Below are 7,500 nucleotides of genomic sequence, written 5' to 3'. Positions count from 1 at the left end.
TTATTATTATTATTATTATTATTATTATTATTATTATTATTATTATTATTATTATTATTATTATTATTACCTGGGCTACACAAATATATAAACTATACCGTCTAATATATAAAAGTAAACCTCACATGGAGTATTTTCATCTCGCCACAGGAAATAATGTTAGCCATCACAGCCGAGTACACTGATTGGTCGAGATCCCTCCATCAACCAATCAGCATCAGGGATTCAACAGGCCAAGGCCTTCATGATGCGAATACCGTCTCGCCGATGGCAGATCTTGCCAAGCAGCTCTACACGACTTCCCGATCATCTTATCTCTACGTGTTGGAGGAAGAAGTTTCAAAAGTATGTCAATATGGATAGAATGGATTTATATATGAAATAGAAAATATGGTATATTTTATAAATGAGACTCTGACACTCTATTAAAAGTTTTGGAATATCATCAATAGATTAGTGATATGTGTATCCAAATCATGCAAATTAAATTTATAAAAATATGAAATGATAAATATCAATAAAAGAATCATGCTATAAATAAATTAGAGAATGCAATCTAAGAAGTACAGGGTGGTTTTAGAAGAGGTAGGGTATGTATGAATCAGATTTTTAAAGTTAGGCAGATATGCGAGAAATGTTTATCAAAAGGTAAGGAGGTGCATGTTGCGTTTATGGATTTGGAGAAAACGTAAGATAAAGTTGATAGGGAAGCGATATGGAATATGATGAGGTTATGTGGAATTAGTGGAAGGTTGTTGCAAGCAGGGAAAAGTTTCTACAAAGGTAGTTAAGCATGTGTTAAGATAGAAAATGAAGTGAGCGATTGGTTTCCGGTGAGAGTGGGGCTGAGACATGGATATATGATGTCGCCATGGATGTTTAACTTGTATGTTGATGGATTAATGAGAGAGGTAAATGCTCGAGTACTTGGACGAGGATTGAAACTGGTAGACGAGAATGATCATAAATGGGAAGTAAATCAGTTGTTGTTTGAGGATGATACTGTACTGGTTGCAGACTAGGATGAGAAGCTTGGCCGATTAGTGACAGATTTTGGAATGGTGTGTGAGTGAAGGAAGTTGAGAGTTAATGTGGGTACGAGTAAGGTTATGAGAAGTAAGAGAAGGGAAGGTGGTGCAAGCTTGAATGGCATGTTGAATGGAGGGTAACTTGAGGAGGTGGATCAGTTTAAGTACTCTGGGTCTGTTGTTGCCGAAAATGGTGAAGTAGAAGCATATGTACGTCAGAGAGTAAATGAAGGATGCAAAGTGTTGGGGGCATTTAAGGGAGTAGTAAAAAATAGAGGGTTGGGCATGAATGTAAAGAGAGTTTTGTGTAAGAAGGTGATTGTACCATCTGTGATGTATGGATTGTAGCCTACTTGTGGGGAATGAAAGTGACGGAGAGACAGGAATTGAATGTGTTTTGAGATGAAGTATCTAAGGAGTAGGCCTGGTGTATCTCGAGTGATAGGAGGGTATATGTGAGAGAGGCAAGAGAGCATGCTAGAAATAGGAATGAATAGTGAGTGATTTTGACGCAGTTCCTGTAGGCCCTGCTGCTTCCTGTGGTCGCCTTGGATGATCGCGGAGGTAGCAGCAGTAGGTGATTCAGCGTTATGAAGCTTCTTGGTGGTGGATAACGGGGGAGGGTAGGCTGTGGCACCTTAGCAGTACCAGCCGAACTCGGTTAAGTCCTTTGTCAGGCTGGGAGGAACATAAAGAGGAAAGGTCCCCTTTTTTTAAATTTTTTGATGTCGTCTACCCCAAAATTGTGGTAAGTGCCTTGGTATATATATGTATGTATGAATCTACTTCAGTAATTGTTACAATAAAGCTTTAAATTTAATCTGATTATCTTTCTCAAAGTCTGGAAACGAGAGCATTCTCCTGAACGAACTGGTGTACGTCTTTGGATGTCCTCTGGGTGCTCTTGGACCCTTGGCCTCAAGTTATAACTTCACTAATATGGATGTCACACTCAGCAAATCCTTCATATCAATGTGGAGTAATTTCATCAAATTAGGGTAAGGAGATGTAGTTGATTTGGATATTGATTCTTATTTTAATTTTAAGTTCATTATAGTTCACGTAATTCTGATGTATAATTTTATAAATATCTATAATTTCAAATGCAAAGTAAAACATTTAATGCTTAATAACATATCCATTAACTTGATATAAATAGGTAGAATATTTCACTTCATTGCTTCCTAATGAATATATCAAGTGTATTCAGTTCTTGGTATTAAATCTAAAAACTGATTTATAGACCAAATAGCTTTTAAAAAGTAACTTTAAGTTATTTAGTGTCTCAATGCAATAACATTAACACACACATTTATAAATTTATATATAAATGGCCGCAGGAGCATAATAATTAGAATAGCGCCAACATATCCCTGCGTGTCCGTTAGAGGCGTCTGAAGGGGACGCGACGAGGGGACTGTATTATATGCTCCTGTGAGACATCGAAGAGGTGGAGCTAGGGGGAGAGTGACTGCCCCCTGCACTCTAGTTTTGGGGTGTCTGAATGTGCGCGAATGTAGTAAGATAGAGAGTAAATGATGTGAGATTGGAAGTATGTTTAGGAATAGAAGGATGGATATATTGCCTTTGTGTGAGATTAAGATAAGAGGGAAGGGTGAAGTGATGTTTGGTAAAGTGACTGGTAGAGTGTCTGATATTGAAAAGGGAAGAGCAAGAGAGGGTGTGGCTTTATTGCGGAGTGAATGAATGAAAGGTAAAGTAGTGGAATGGAAGGAGATATCATATAGGTTAATGCGGGTGAGGGTTAGGTTGGGTAGGCAAAGTTTGGGCTTTTGTTAGTGCGTATGGGCCAGGTTGTGAGAAAAATGAAGAACAGAATGAGTTCTGGGATGAATTAACTAGGTGTTTAGAAGGACTGGGTAGAAGGAATTATGCAGTTGTCATGGGTGACTTAAATGCCAGAGTGGGCACTGGAGAAGTAGAAGTTATAATTGGGAAGTATGGCGTACCAGGTGAAAATGAGAGCGGTGAGAGATTGGTAGATATGTGTGTTGAGCAAGAGATGGTAAGTTTTAGCTTTTTCAAAAAGAAAGATAAAAAACAAGTATACATAGGTAAGAGTGGCAAATAAGAAGGGCTGTAATGGATTATGTGTTGATAACTAAAAGAATGTTTGGAAGATTAAAAGACATGCACATGTTTAGGGTTATGGCTAATCGTATGTCTGAGATGTACGAGAAGGGAAGGTGGTGCGAGATTGAATGTGATGTTCAATGGAGAGCTACTTGAGGAGGTGAATCAGTTTAAGTACTTAGGGTGTGTTGTTGGAGAAAATGGTGTAGAGGAAGTAGATGTATGTCAGAGAGTAAATGAAGGATGCAAAGTGTTGGGGGCAGTGAAGGGAGTGGTTAGAGTTCTCTTGCTCGAGGGTACAGTCAGGCACACTATTTTATCATATTATTATTATTATTTTTTTCTTCCTCTTATTTTTTTTGAAATGGTGTGTTGGGCACTCTTAATAGAAGGGCCATGGATGCCTGGTGATTTATCAAGAGGTTGTCTTTTCCTTTTCTGATTCTTTTTTTTTTCTCAAAACAAAACCTTACTATCCTCCCTTCAGTTGTAGTGGCTATCCTGGAGGGTATTTAGCCTTGGATGGTGTATCGGCTCCTCCATGTTCACCAGTTTTTCCAACTTTTTGCTATAGTCTATGGGTTTCATCAATTACTTTATTTATTATTCTGTACATATTGTTTTGTTATAATTCTTGTTAATCTAGTTTATAAGTATGTTGTCTCTTTTTTATTTCTATTAATTCTTATGCTGTCTGGAGACATTGAGCGAAATCCGGGACTAGTACGTCCCAGATTTCGTCATTGTCGTCTTCTGTATTGCAATATTCGTGGTCTTCATGCAAATATCCAAGACCTTACAGTTGCAGCCAGACAGTATGATATTCTTTTGTGCTCAGAAACTTTGGTTTCTAATATGAGTTGAAACGCGATGCCATCCCTTGGGCCAGGGGAATGGCGTTGTATATTAGGACCAAGTACTCTGCTTTTAATATGTCCTGCTATCAATGTGGATGTCATGTGATTCAGGTAATAAAAGTTTGTGGCAGGCATAACAACTTTTATTTGTGTTCGAACTACCGGAATCCAGACATGGAGGATTCTATCTTCGATTGTCTTCTTACCATTATGGCTAAGATACAAGAAGATGATAGAAAGGGTTCTTTTATCTTTGTTGGTGATTTTAATGCTCACCATAGGGAGTGGTTAACTTCTATATCTCCTACCGATCACCATAACTTAAGAGCTTTAGACTTTGCATCTGAATCGGGCTGTGAGCAAATCATAAAGGAAGCTACTCACAGGTCTGGTAATTGCTTGGACCTCATATACACTGACTATCCTGGCGTTATGACTAGTAAGGTTGGTTCTCCAGTCGGGACATCTGATCATGCCTTGATTTCTTAGTAGTGAAGACTGAGCAGCCTGTCCCTTATATATCATACTCTTGTAAAATTTATATGAAATCCCAAGCAGACTGGAATGAGATTTTGCATGATCTTTTGTGCTTGAATTGGTTACAGTTATATAGTAGTGTAGATCCTTTTGTCTCTTTGAATGAGAATCTAGTCAACATAATTGATAGGCGTATCCCTTCCCGTGTGCTAAGGTATCGAGTGAAGGACAAACAATGGTTCAATGATGATTGTAGACGTGCTTATTTGGAGAAGCTGGAGGCCTATCATCTTTGGAAGGGTAACAGATCAGATTTGACCTGGAACAACTATACACAGCTTCGAGCTTTTGCTCAGAGAGATTATGCCTCAACTGAAAAGGAGTACAATTTAACCATAAAAGAAACCCTTTCTGGTACAACTCAGGAACATAAATGGTGGTCTACCCTTAAATCTGCACTTTTTGGTGTAGATGCAACAGTTCCTCCTTTACATAAACCAGATAACTCAGTCACTCACTGTACAAAGGAAAAGGCAACCCTGTTGGCTGATGTTTTTGACAGTAAACAGAGTAAGGAAAAACTTGAACTTCCTCATTCCTGTTTTCCTGAGGCTAAACTAACTTGTTTAGCTTTTCGATCTCGTGAGATTAAAGCTCTGTTGATGGACCTTGATGCTTATGGCAGTATAGACTCAAATGGTATTTTTCCTTTGTTCTTTATAGAGACAGCAGATTTCTTATCTCCAAAGTTATCTGTTATTTTGCGCAAGTTAGCAAGAAGAGGAGTTTTTAGCACTTCTTGGAGAATTGGTAATGTTACTCCTCTATTTGATTGTGTTTATGGTAGCTCAAGTCCCACTGATTACTGCCCAATTTCCATAACTCCCATATCATCTAAAGTTTTTCAATGTCTTCTGGCAAAACGTCTTAATAGGTTTGCTGAAGGTAATCTTTTATTCCCTAGTTTGCAATTTGGTTTTCGGTAAAGGCCTTGGAGCATGTGATGCCCTTCTTACAATCTCCAATGCTGTGCAGAAATCCCTTGATTGTGGTCAGGAAGTTCGTATGATTGTCCTTGATTTAGTGCTGCCTTTGACCGTGTTAATCATGAGGCCATTGTTTTCAAACTCAAACAGTTGGGAGTGGGTGGGTCGTTTCTTAGCAATATTATTGATTTTTTAAGTAATAGATCTCAAAGAGTTGTTATTGATGGGCACCATAGTGAGTATAGGTATGTGAAATCCGGTGTTCCACAGGGTAGTGTTCTTGGCCCATTACTTTTCATACTATATACACATGACATGTGGGTTGGCGTACGCAGATGATGCTACTCTCTTTGCATCAATTCCATCCCCTGAATGTAGATCTGGAGTTGGTGAATCCCTTAATAGAGATTTAGCTAAAATTAGTGCACGGTGCAAATTATGGGGTATGAATTTGAATCCTAACAAAACTGAAAGTATGATTGTAAGTAGGTCAAGGACGGTGGCTCCTCAACATCCGGATCTCAGTATTGATAATGTTTCTTCAAATTTGTATGAATTTTATAATTTTAGGTGTGTTTCTCGACAGCAAATTTACTTTTGAGAAACCCATTAGGTCTGTGTCTTCTTCAATTGCACAAAAAAATTGGCTTATTGGGAGAGTCTTACAAGATTTTCGGTGATCAATCTATTCTGAAGATGTGTTTTAATCTTTCATTCTACCTTGTTTTGAGTATTGTTCTCCAGTCTGGTGTTCAGCTGTTGATTCTCATCTTAATTTGATGGACAGAAACTTACGGTCTATTAAATTTCCTATTTCTGATCTAGATATTAATCTTTAGCACCGTCGTTCAATTAGTTCATTATGCATGTTGCATAAGATTTTTCATAACTCGGACCATCCTTTACATTCAGATCTCCCTGGACAATTCTATCCCGTTCGTAATACTAAGGAGGCAGTTAATTCTAATCGCCTGGCCGTCTCCATTATGAGGATCAATACTACACAGTATTCCAGAAGTTTTATTCCAGTTATTACCAAGTTGTGGAATGCTCTTCCTAATCGGGTAGTTGAATCAGTAGAACTTCAAAAGTTCAAAGTCGGGGCAAATGTTTTCATGTTGACCAGGCTGACATGAGTCTTTTTATAGTTTATATAAGACATATCTGTTTTTGACGTTGTTAATAGTTTATATAGGACATATCTGTTTTGACGTTGTTACTGTTTTTAAAATGATTTATTGTTAATCTATTCTCATCATTTATTTATTTCCTTACTTCCTTTCCTCACTGGGCTATTTTTCCCTGTTGGAGCCCTAGGGCTTATAACATCTTGCTTTTCCAACTAGGGATGTAGCTTGGATAATAATAATAATAATAATAATAATAATAATAATAATAATAATAATAATAATAATAATAATAAAGAATAGAGGGTTGAGCATGAATGTAAAGAGTTTCTGTATGAGAAAGTTATTGTACCAACTGTGATGTATGGATCGGAGTTGTGGGTAATAAAAGTGATGGAAAGACAAAAATTTAATGTGTTTGAGATGAAGTTTCTGAGAAGTATGGCTGGCATATCTCGAATAGATAGGGTTAGGAACGAAGTAGAGAGGGTGAGAACGGGTGTAAGAAATGATTTAGCAGCTATAGTGGATATGAATGTGTTGAGGTGGTTTGGCCATGTTGGGAGAATGGAAAGTGGCTGTCTGCTACAAAAGGTGATGAATGAAAGAGTGGATGGAGAAGTACAAGAGGAAGACCAAGGTTTGGGTGGAGTGAAAAAAGCTCTGGGTGATAGGAGGATAGATGTAAGAGAGGCAAGAGAGCGTGCTAGAAATAGGAAGGAATAGCGAGCAATTGTGACACAGTTCCTGTAGGCCCTGCTGCTTCAGCCGGTCGCCTTGGATGACCGCAGAGGTACCAGCAGTAGGTGACTCAGCACTATGAAGCTTCCTCTGTGGTGGATAAAGGGGGAGGGTGGACTGGGTCCCTTGCAAACCATCGGAACTCGGTTGAGACCCTCGTCAGGCTAGGAGGAGCGTTGAGAGGAAAGGT

The 7,500-nt window shown here is 38.4% G+C and overlaps 1 pseudogene; it reads left to right on the top strand.

Moving 5' to 3' along the window:
- LOC137626913 (neuroligin-1-like) overlaps window positions 1-7,500 on the top strand; it is a 13,134-nt pseudogene that overhangs the window by 4,732 nt on the left and 902 nt on the right.

The sequence above is a fragment of the Palaemon carinicauda genome, chromosome 34 (genome assembly GCF_036898095.1).
Source record: "Palaemon carinicauda isolate YSFRI2023 chromosome 34, ASM3689809v2, whole genome shotgun sequence".
NCBI classification, from domain to species: Eukaryota; Metazoa; Arthropoda; class Malacostraca; order Decapoda; family Palaemonidae; genus Palaemon; species Palaemon carinicauda.
Note: the sequence above shows the minus strand (reverse complement) of the source record. Positions and strands in the feature narration are given on the sequence as shown.